Below are 12,477 nucleotides of genomic sequence, written 5' to 3' on the forward strand. Positions count from 1 at the left end.
AAAAGAATTATTTTATATCAGGGATAGATTTAATTCTAGAAGTAGGAATGGAGAACGGTTAGTATTTACTTTAGTCCGACTCAAAGCCCAGTATAGAGCCCCTCCCTCCAACACGTAACGAATAGTTTAAATTATCTTATTGGCTCGCTTAAACTACGTTTTGATGACGTTGCTGATGGAGACGGCCAAAAATACGTAATTCCTTTCTACCTCTGTCGCTATGACCCGCCTCTTCTTTCATACCCCCGGTCCCGTGGAAGGGAGTCCGGGACTTTGACGCACGCCCACATTACTCTGCTCTCCATTCCTACTTCAAAAATTAAATCTATCCCCGTTTATTTTTATTAAATGGTAATTTGGCTAATATTTTAAGTTACTATTACTAAATTTACAAAGACTAATGATGTTACGAAAGCAAAACGCTGTCAGAGCGTTACTAACAGACAGATTAAGTTTGTTTTTCTTCCTTCAATTGGTGTTATAGCCCATAAGGTTAAAACCGTTAAAGAAAGACTTCATATCGAAATTTTCCAAGGTTTTTAATATTTTCATCATCCTTTCGATCCTATAGAAAAATGTTGGCTAGTAAAAGCGAATCACATTTTTTTTAGACAAAAAAACTCCGATATTGCTTTCATAACTTTTTGCGTCAAAAAGTTTCTTTCATCCATTAAACATATAGAACTTTCAAAGGAAATGGAGTAGACCAAATAAAGTTCAGTCGTGAAATGCAATACAGCCATACTTAGTTTGAGGTTAAATTCCCTATTGAGATGAAAAAGGGACCAATGTATAACGTATTGTAACCTCAGGGTGAATCAAGAAAAATAGAAATGGCAGCGTTATACCTTTGAATGCGACATCTCCTATCAAGAAATAACATGAGTTGCTACAGTTTGAAAGGAAAATGCCTTTTTGTTGTTTATTTCATCACTTTCTCTGGTTTTTAGTTTAGCCAAACTTTCTATCGAAAGCCACATTTAATAACTGACTGAGGTGTTCAACACTCATTCAAATTATATTCTTTAAATATTTAGTAGTACAAAAGACTTCGCAGAGAAACGAAACCTAGTCCTTCATTTATGCTTTCGAAAAATTGATGGAAAGTTCAGGTAACATAACATTATACCTAAAAATAACGGGAAGCCCTCAGATGAGCGGTTCCCGTATGAGCGGATTCCATAATAGCGGTCCTCATATCAGCAGTTCTCTAAATAGCGGTTTCCCGAAATGGCAGTTTACCCGTTACAACAGTTACCGATACAGCGGTTCTCGTAAACGCGGCGTACCATTACAGCAGTTCTCTAAAGAGCAGAAAAACAGGAATGCCAAAAACTACTGTTCTTTTTTATGGTGTACGCTGTGTTATATGAACTTAAATAGAACTAGGTCAGATATGGTTAGCATCAAGTTGATTATTTGAACCCCCAATAGTGTTAGTTTAGGTTTGGTTAGGTTAGGTTAAGTTAGGTTTGGTTTGGTTTGGTTATGTTGGGTTCGGTTCGTTTGGGTTTTTTAGGTTTTGTTTTGATTGGTTAGACTTAGGTTAGTAATATTTTGGAAAAGGTGTAACAATGTTACGCCTTTTCCAAAATATTGTTGTTTGTCATCTTTCACTTCCCAAATAATAATATGCCTTTTCCAAAAAATTACTCTTTACAATTATCTACTTCCGAAATAAAATAAGCTTTCTTGAAATATTTTATATTCTGGTATTAGGATTGTAAACTGATACAGCCTGAAGAATAGTGTAATATTTAAGTGTACTTTAAAAACACGATCCGTTAGTAGGTCATATTACTGACTAAATGATCACAGAAAAAGGTAGTTTTCGAAAACAACGAATATAACTGTATAGTTAAGAAATACTCGAAACTGAAGACAAACACTGCTATTTCCCAAAATAGCAGCCGCTATTTCTAAAACAGCAGTTTTGAAGAACGCCGCTGTTTTTTTGGAATCGCGGCTGCTATTTCGAGAACTGCTCTACCGGGAACTGCTCATACGAGGTACACCCAAAATAACGGCCTTTTTCTAAATATAAAAGGAAAATTATTATAAAATATAAATATCTCTCTTATTACAAAATAATTTGCATTTAATTAGTCTTAAAAACAAGGACTACTTCGCTGCCATTGCTTTATTGGCGTCTGCTAAATCGAACCTTACCTCTCTCTCTGCCTGTGAGAATTCAACCAATCCCGTAGGGCTAAGAGTTTCGATTTAGCAGACACCACTTAACCTATGGCGTTACAGTTCTTTTAAGGTATAATGTTATGTTACCTGAGCTTTTCATTTAAGATAAAATCACAAAAGTGCTATTACAATTTTACCAAGTGTAGAACCCCTCAGATTAGTAACACGAATGACCCACGGTCAAAAGAGTTAAGCCCGGTTTCACCTAAAACCATTTGAAAAATTCGGACAATTTTTGGAACTTAAGGAGCACTACGTCTATTCAGCGACTATAAATGGTGTCTGGCTCAGAAAAGATTTAGCTAAAGTGTTAAAAAAACTTAAGACTTAGTCTACGCTGTCCATTTCGTGGGCAGAGTTCGTTTTTTAAACGCTTTTCAAGCGCTACAGGTGAAGCGTTGAGTGTTGTGTAAACTTGTGTTGGGAAATTCTTCGATTTACAGCAAATAAAAGCTAAAAATAGACCAGATGTAGACGAATTATATTGAAGCTCTATAATTTTTCTAAGGTGTTTTAGAGCCTGAATAGAAGTCCTCGACTGTCTGCGCTAAAATAAAATTTAATGTGTTTTCTTGTTATTGTCCCGGGGAGTTTTTATAGGTGAAGTACTTACTACCTTCAGAAATGTTATGTATATAATAAGGAATGCATACAGCTACTAGGAATCATTGTGGGTCCATTTTAACTCAACGTATCTAGGTGGATTTTGTGGGAAGAGCTAGACTACTCATTATTTATGACGAATTTTAACTGACAAATAATCTATCTCACTGGCGTTGCACCTTGCGCGTGAATCTGGGATCTCGCTTTGATACCAGCCAATGAAGTAACATTTAGAAAGAAGTCCGAATTATGAGGCGTGAAGTATATAGCACCCAAGCCCGACTCACAAAACCCGCATCGAAATTAACATGGAATATATGGGGGCACAATTATTCCAATTAACTGTATGCATTCCTAATATAATTGAATTCATTACAGGAATATAACAGACACTCAGGTAGGGTTAAACATGGTTTCCGCAAATTCTCGTTATATTTCAAAACAATCGATGAAGCGACCCTTGGTTAGGCAAAGAAATGTAACATTGCGGCAATGGGGAAGTTTCATACTTATTGTTAATACGTTACTCATGCTTGTATGTGCTGGAATAATACGCCGGTTTTTATATTTCAATTCAATTCACAAAGTCATCCTTCTTTTTGTAAATAAAACTTATTTTCTACTTCATATATTTGAAGCTTTTTCACAAAAAAATATATTTTCTTTTAAAAATCTAAAAATCCCAAATCCCAGAAGTACATAAAAATCTTTCTGAGAAGTATCCTATTATAATGTCATTTGCCATAAAATATTCCTCTTGTATAGGCAAAAAATCCTAGATGATGATAAAGTTCTCTAAATATAGAGATAATGCCTCTTAGTACTGTCTGGAGTCTACTGAAGCTTATGTGAATTGGCATACTTCATTTGTAAGGTATTTCGGACTTCCTTTTTGTCAGGCATAGCCCGGACGGCAAAATGTCATAGAACATTTCCAACTCAAAAACGCCCAAAGAACATCCACCTTAATTTATACTTGACTCATCAGAAACACCACGTATATTTAACCGAATCAGACTGTCTATCCTTGTAATATTATACGATTAACTAACTTGAAGAAACACATCAAAAAATTTGACATATTTTGTTTTGAGATTCCAGATTTCTTAGCTATTTTCTAAAATATTTAGGTGGAAAAACGTTACAGTAAAAGTTATATTTTGTATCAATTCATCGACCCTTTAAAAAGTATTTAAGCGAATGTTTTTTTTTAACTTTAAATCCCGGGTGATTCACCTTTATTTGAAAAAACATCCAATATAAAAATATTCGAGGGAAAACGAAAAACACTAAAATATTAAATTTAATCAAATAGAATTTTCGCCCGCTCAGCGTAAATAGAAGCAAAAATGCTTTTCCTTCAATTGCTAGGAGGAAGTTTTTGATTTCTCTAAGGTTGTTATTGGATCATTTTGCCTAAATTTGTACTCTGTAAAAACGCCAGCTGCCGAGTAAGAAAATATAAATAGAAAGAGACATCGAGGTGTCGGACATTTACGTCTATCGCGTTAATAAAAAAATATGCTAGCTATATTAAACCCACACGTTATACCTTAAAAATATTTATCTCAAAATGTAAAATTTGAGAAATAAACTGAAGTTGCAACCACGCCCACCAGAAAACTAACTATCCGATCTCTTGAGAAAAGGAGAGTTGGGGAGGAGGTAGGGCGTACACTTCCAAAATCAACTCTCAGATCAAATTTTTCTTCTACGGAAAATTTTAACCATAAACAAAATAAATTATTCATGAGGACAAAGTTTTGACTAAACCACCAAAATTGGTTACAGAGCCATGAAATTTCGACCATTGTAAGTTCAATATACGCTCTACAACCGTTGATACTGTCCATCCAAAACACGTGACCCCATATTAATTAGAAGTGAAAACCACAATCGTAGGTCAATGTAAGAGTAAATTCAAAGCTCAATATAAATTTTTCGATTTTTATCCCAAATTGTAACAGTTCAGAAATGCTTCCAATTCAGTTTGAATATACGAGGTGTTTCTGATAAGTCTGCCATAAGTGAAAGGGTACAGTGTTCTTTAGATCTAAACTGAGTATAAAGTGCCGAATAACACGGAGTCTATAGCATTCAAAATAACAAGGAAATAGCCAACACATGTGCACGGAGTAAGATATATCAGCCTTCAATATTGAGTCTCTATTTAGCAGAAGTGTACTATTAAATGGCTTAAAGTGTGCGTACTCTGGTATATGACCATTGCCTTGTTTTAGAGGACAATCAATGTTTGGGACCCCATATCTCAATAACAGGGATAGATTTAACTTTAGAAGTACGAACGGAGAACAGAGTAATCTGGGAGCGCGTCAAAGAAAGAAGAGGCGGGTCATAGCGACAGAGGTAAAAAGGAATTACGTATTTTTCGCCTTCACAGTCAGCAATGTCATCAAAACGTAGTTTAAGTGAACCAATAAGATAATTTAAACTTTTGGTTACGAGTTGGAGGAAGGGGCTCTATACTGGGCTATGAGTCGGACTGAACTAAATAAAAACAGTTCTCCATTCCTGCTTCTAAAATTACATCTATCCCTGCCTTAAGATAATTTAAACTTTTGGTTACGAGTTGGAGGAAGGGGCTCTATACTGGGCTATGAGTCGGACTGAACTAAATAAAAACAGTTCTCCATTCCTGCTTCTAAAATTACATCTATCCCTGCCTTAAGATAATTTAAACTTTTGGTTACGAGTTGGAGGAAGGGGCTCTATACTGGGCTATGAGTCGGACTGAACTAAATAAAAACAGTTCTCCATTCCTGCTTCTAAAATTACATCTATCCCTGCCTTAACTAAAAGTTGTAGACCACATATTCTTTGACATTTCCCACTAAATTTGACCCTAAGAACACACACCCCTTTTATTTATGGCAGACTTTTCAGAAACGCCCTGTATTTTAAAGAGGAAGGGTTATAATCCTATTGAATATTCTTTGTTTGAAAGCCTCGCTTGAATCCTAGCTTATTCCCAGCTTTTTGTGCATCCCTGTAAAGGGTACACAGCTTGCAGACGAGCCAAATATTGATTATTCAATATCAAACGCCATCTAACAGGGGTCGGAAAACGGGAAAACACCCTTTACTCTCTTGGGTTGCCTTTATTTATCATGGATACACACGCTCGGTATGGTTTATTGGAAGATCGTAATTTAGAATTATCGACTAGAGAGACTCTCGCGCTCTCTCGTTCATATCCCGCATTTTGGTCTCCATGGGGAAATAAATAGGCCAAATTTAGACACTCACGTGGATCTAATCGGTTAGGTTTAGGCTTAGCGAGACGGCGTAATGACGTGCATTGCAGGAAGGCAGTTTCAAGGTAGATTTAATCTGTCTTTTACGAATTCAGAGACGTACTATAATCCGATTGTTTGAAATTATATGCTTTGGAAAAGTGAGTTGTTAAGTTTATGTTTACTAAATAAATTGCTATTGTATGGGTAAATTTTCCCATATTTTCAACACTTAGCTTTAAGGTTGGGTTCTACTATAAAGCGTTGTTGTTACGTTTAAATTAGAGGAAAAGCATTAAAAATATTCAATTTTTTAAAATTGAATACCCAACGTAGCCTATAATGCAATTTTCCCTATCATACAATTAAATTTTGAAGTTTCCCGTTCTATATCTGTTTGTTTTGTCAACTATTTACTCAGTACATGTAGAACGTAATTTAATATTCAATTTAATATCAAAACATACTAAATTGGTTCATAATTAAGGAAGATATGAATTTTATAAGAAATATTGTACATTAATGTATTGCGGGTAAACGTTTTACAGGGGCCGGTAGGAAATACATTGTTAAGTTTACCCCTGGAAGTCAGCTTTTAGACGTTTTTTAAAATATATTGAAAAATTACAATTGAACAGTCAGAGACTACATTCTCTCTATTTAGTTCAGTAGCCCTAAGCTAACATTCCAATAAAACAATGTATTTTTGTGTTAAATTAGAAAAGAGCATTGCAACTAATACAACGGGCCCAACCATATAAGGAAAAAATAGCCTTTTCACGTTTTTAATCAGAACATGTAGAGTGTAATTTTACACCAAAAAACGACTAAATTGGTAGAGAATTAAGCAATAATGAATTTCTTAAAAAATAAATATTGCACACAGATGTATTGCGGGTAAAGGTTTTACAGGGGCCGGTAGGAAATACATTACTAGGTTTACCCCTGGAAGTCAGCTTCCAGATGCTTTCGAAAAATTAATGAAATGACAATTGAACAGTCAGAGAGTAAATTTTATCTATTACTTTAACAATAATAATTAAAAACTCACTAATAAACGAACGCAGGCAAACCGAATTACATTTATCAGGTTTTGCACTAATAATCTATAATAACCAAAAACAAAATTACTCGGCTAATCCCTCAAAAGCTAAGCTATTTCCGTCGGAGAGATGAAAGATACAAGGTCGTAAATTAGAACACCGATTGGTCGACCAAGGGAATATTTGCGTAGAGTATTATACGTGAAACAAAACACCTCAGTACACCGAGGTATTCCCAGCAACTTTGCAGGAACACTCTACATAATTGCATTAACACAAAATTTTGTGAAAGATCACTTTCAAGATTCCAATAACAAATTAGCCATAGAACAATTTACTAATTGTACGATGACCCCAATAATCCATCACCAGATTAAAAGTTATAATTAGAAACCACAAAGCGTTATTTTAGAGTTAAAAATAGACCAAAAATACATCATCCCCAAAAACCCTGAATGCATTCACGCGTCTAGCAACGTTTCAAGGTAACTCAAATAACCAATTCTCTAAAGTACCTTTCATACATCACTCTGAAAATTCGAAATTCCTGGCGCATAAAAACAAACCTTAAAAGCCTAAAACGTTAAAATTCAAAAAATCCCATATACAAGCTTACAGCGGAGAAGTATTTATTGGCTAGCTTTCGGGGGCTGCCTAAAACTTAACTCATCAGCTGAAAAGACCATAAAACGTGGGGAAACGGGGAACGGGCCAAAATTATGAAATATCTTAAGTGTAGCCAAGCTTAAAGTAGATGTGAAAGATAAATTTTGGCTTCATGGTTGCATACCCGACTTCAGTATGACCATAAATTCATAAGATATGTTTTTCACTGGTTACCGAGAGCTTGTCATGAAGTGACGTAGGTGAAACGTCTTAGATTCTCGTAAAGTGACGCCTGGTGAGGCACTGTCAAAGGCTTAGTACAAACTAAATAGGAAGATGGACTGCAAAATTAACCGAGTGTAGTCAATTCTCGCTTGTCGTTCTTGAACTAGCTCTTAGTAAGTCATTAACATTACGAAGTATAGGAAGTGTCATACTTATGAAACATCTTATAAACTTATGGTATAACTAAGCCTATAACCTTGAAATATTTTCTGAGCGCCATATTGAAGGCCACTTAAAAGATATGTCCATTTTATTTGGTCTTGGAATCAACAAACCAATGAAAGGTAAAACTAATCAAATAATGGTTGAATTCAGTTACCAGCGCATTCTGGATATAATATGAGCGGCTTGGAAGACTCCAAAACATTATTTCAATGATAATTTGCGCTGTCCAAGCCGCATAAGGACTAAACTTCTTTAAAATGTAATTTTCAATATGTCTTTCAACATTAGAAAGTTTATACTCTTTTAATACATATTAATCATTGAACTTCAGTTACTTAAAACTATAGAAGTTCAATAGAAAATAAGGTAATGTAACGTTAAATAACCATATCTCTCATTGGGTATATTTTCACAAAATTATGATTTTAATCGATTATGTGAGAAATTTCAAACAAAACCTTGTTTATCTTTCAGTTTAACCATAATTCAATCAGTCTAGTACCAATTTAAAGCCAATAAAATTTTACGTTGCACGTCTACTTTAATAACAGACATGCAGTACCTAGAAACCTCTCTAGCAAATCCACTAGCTTAGCTTCTGGAGACTAGACTGGAGTGGAAAGTAATAATTTTGCATGTTTAATTCATGAGGCATGAAGTAACAAATTCTAGGCCTACAAAGTCCACCGCATTCCAGCGTATACACGGCAGGCATGCCATTAACGTTGCTCTTTTTAAAACCAATAATAACACGCACCTATTAAGTTAAGCCGTAGATTTAAAACTATACGTAGCATCTAAGCCTAACTCGTGTGGGTGGAAGGAAAAAATATTTTACAACTTGAGTGAAACACCTAAGGGATGATAATGCCAGAAAAGAGGCTTACCTGCCAGAGTCAATTTTGTCAGTTTTTTTAGAATCAAAAATATCCCTTAAAAACCGCGGACGAACACACCAAAAATCGTCAACTCTCGGAAGTATTTAAAATTAATTTAAATAATACGAGAACCGGCACACAATTATCACCAGAAAGGACACAGCAGCTCGTGTGATGATATAATTTCGAAGATCTAAAAATAATTCTTCCTCCTTCTCCAGAGGATGGAGAATGAAAAGAAGGGAAAACTAAGGCTTAAGCCTAATCATTTTTAGGGCTCGGGGAAACTGCTCCGTTCCTTAGCAACGAGAAGAGGATAGAACTCTCTTTGGCAGGCAGCAACGAGCGAATCGTCGCGGCACACGAGCTGGTTTCCGTCGTCTCTCTACTGTTGGATAAGGAACATGGGGAGCAGAAAACTGCACAGCAGATCGACACCGCACCGCGTCCGCCTTTCTCTTTCTCTCTCACTCAGACAGGCTCTCTCTCCTCTTGCGCTTCTGAGCTTCTCGGGTCTCAGGCAACTGTGAATAGATTTTGAGGGAAAAACCTCTTCCCGAGGAGGCTGAGCCGAGTCCTATTCCTAGGGTATGCCTTTTTAGATAGGGGGCGTCCGTAAAAGAACGAACGAAAGGAAGGAAGTAAGGAAAGTTTAGGTTTTGCGCTGTAACGAAATACCCCCTTAGGGGTTCGGATGCTAAAATGTGGTAACTAGGACGCAATGGGTTCCGAGATTGATTTGGATGTGTCGGGTCCCTTAGTGGGTTTTAACTTTTAAGAATAACAAACATACAAATCAACTGAGAGCATGGAAGACTCTCTATTGAACTAAGGGTTGGGCAAAATATTATAAAGCAGCTTTCCATTTCTACTTGCTCAATTGAGATGTTAAGATCCTCACTCTTTATTAACTTACTCTTGAAAGGAAGGATGCCATTTATGAAATCGAGTTGATAAGATAAAGATCCCTAAAAGGTATTGAAGGCATTCAGATTCGCTGAATGGCTGAATGAACAAAGCGAGAAAAATGTACTATGGTTTAGAATTTCGTAGTTTTGTATTTTTTTGGTTAAACGTCCATTATAAAAAATTTTAATGGTGCTTTTAGTAATTCGTTGTAACGAAATAATCTTTTAAAAGGGATTTTAACTAAATTTTAATAGGGTATATTAAAGGAAGAAAATAAAAGATAACGTTTAGGAGATAGTTTTTCACTGAACACGAGACTGGTGCGGTTAAGCCTTTCTATAGGCTCGTATTTAAACTACATTTTGTATTTTGTACTGTATGTCTATTTTACTATTTTTTCTGTGCTTCCAATAATTAAGGGAGCCGCCCTCGTCTGAAAGGGCGTACAATTAATAAACATGTAGGCCTTATAATCCTGTAAAGTCGCTATCACGTAGGGATTTGCAATATACAAGGTGTTTCTGATAAGTCTGACATAAATTAAGGGTGATGTTCTTTGGGATATTTTGAGTCGAAAGTGCTCTATGACATTTTAATGTCCAGACCACTGTTTTCATCTTATGTTTGGAGTAGTTTACGGATAATCCCTTAAATTTAATTAAGAAACTGAATGACAATGATTTCTAATTTAATTAAGGGGTCATCCCTAAAACAATGTAATCATAACTCGAAAACAGTGTCCCTCAGGGCAAAATGGAGATACAAAAGTTTCGACTCAAAATCGTCTAATTTATGCCAGACATATCACCCTTTATTAAATCATAGTTTATTGAACGTTGATTAATAGTATCTGCCTAACCTAACACTACCTACTAAAGTAAAGCAGTAGTTTAAATTCAGTGACGTATATACAAACATTTCCACCCATTATGTCGCTAACTAGACTTATATACTTTACGGTTTCTTTCAAGATGCTATGTGAAACCAAACTTTGAAGGGCTATTGAAGTCTAAAATCATCCGTTCACTTGGTATAATAATTTTTCAGGAGATTCAACCAAAACCTATTATAGTACATATTTACACCAAGATTATATGTGCCAGCAAGTACATCTTTTTTTGCTTAACACCCCCTTTTTAAGAGTGGTGAAGTGTTTTATTATGCAAATAAGATAACGGGGTGGCTCGAGAAAAGGGGCTTCCCAAAATGAAACGAATATATCACCGCGAAAATAAGCTAGATTCAAATGCGAAAATCTCTTTCTTCTCTTCACTTCTTTCTAATACTGTAACTTATAAACTGTACGTGGCTACGACGACTCGGAAAGAATGCTGTCCACCCAATTTTAACGAGAACCCACCAGTTTTGGGCCTTTTCTAGGCATTTGAGAAGAAAACTAGAGCTAGAAGAACGCAGAAAGAAGACTTAGCAAGTGGAAAAAGGGCGCTTTAAAGTAGATAATTTATATTTATGCGAAAAGACAGACTTCATCACTAGAAATTCATTCGTGTTTAGGCAGCAAAGCTTGAAAGATTTATTATACTAAAGAATACATAGATTTTTTCTGCTTGGAATCTTTCTGTAGTCATAGACCCAATACTTATATGTGATTGAAGGTAAGGGGAGGGATTTAAATTTTGTTAAACCGCACGCTCTTCCTTCCTCGAGTTTCATTGGCTATTCACACAATGCAACGATAAATTGTTTTCCTTTGGGTTCGGCGAGGATAGGTCCATAGCTACGTCAACGTCACTTGGCTTCTAAGTTCAAATACATTAGATATGACGCCAGGGGTGACGGTTTCTAAACCTCCTCCCATTTAGTTCAAGTAGAAAGGTTAAGAAAATGGAAAGTTAAAGATTCCAAGTCGAAGAAACCTATGTGTTCCGGTTATACCTTATAGATAAAACATGCATTTCACGAATTATATTACGAATGTGCACGTTTCACCACAGCCTATAGTTTCGACACTCCCCAATATACGTTGACGTCCAGCTGCTAGTCTATTAAAGGGCGAGTGAAAATGAAAATAATGTGATTTTTATCGATTCTTCTATAATAAGACCAATCTGCATTGTGAAACATTCTGAACCAATCTCCGAATGATTTTAAAGTCAAAATAAGTTTCTTTAGATTTCATACATAATTTGAAATTTGCACCTCCAACCAATCACGTAACGTCCTGCCTTCTCGATTTCAAAATTCACGTGTAAAAACAAACATTGATTATATGACAAGCTACCTTACAAGTTAAAAGACGAGAATGACCCAGCTTTCTTGCCAATATGTCTGTTATAAAACATGATTAGTACCAAGTCAGGATTTTAAACCCAGTAGCTAGTTGCAGCAAGGCGATTGCTTCCTGGCAATTGTTTATATTTTACATTAAAATAAACAATTCGCTTATGTATAGTATTGCGCATGTCCAGTAGACTCGCGCACAAATGCACTTTTTAGTACTTCTTTCTTTCTTACGAGTTTTAACACTACGTATCAGAACGCCTCAGATTCCCCCTTTGTATCAAATACGGTTGCACA

At 35.6% G+C, this 12,477-nt stretch overlaps 1 protein-coding gene across 3 annotated transcripts in view; it reads right to left on the reverse strand.

The window, feature by feature from the left end:
- LOC149702776 (uncharacterized) overlaps positions 1-12,477 on the reverse strand; it is a 39,038-nt gene that overhangs the window by 18,137 nt on the left and 8,424 nt on the right. Inside the window, exon 1 of one of the 3 annotated variants that reach the window (XM_089866689.1) lies at positions 9,040-9,766. The exons of the other annotated variants lie outside the window; for them this stretch is intronic. The gene's annotated coding sequence lies outside the window, so the exon portion shown is untranslated. Of the gene's footprint in view, positions 1-9,039; positions 9,767-12,477 lie in introns of those variants that run through there. 3 annotated transcript variants of the gene reach the window in all.

The sequence above is a fragment of the Phalangium opilio genome, unplaced genomic scaffold, assembly GCF_054372755.1.
Source record: "Phalangium opilio isolate 3A_F unplaced genomic scaffold, DU_Popi_V2 ptg000017l_1, whole genome shotgun sequence".
NCBI lineage: Eukaryota > Metazoa > Arthropoda > Arachnida > Opiliones > Phalangiidae > Phalangium > Phalangium opilio.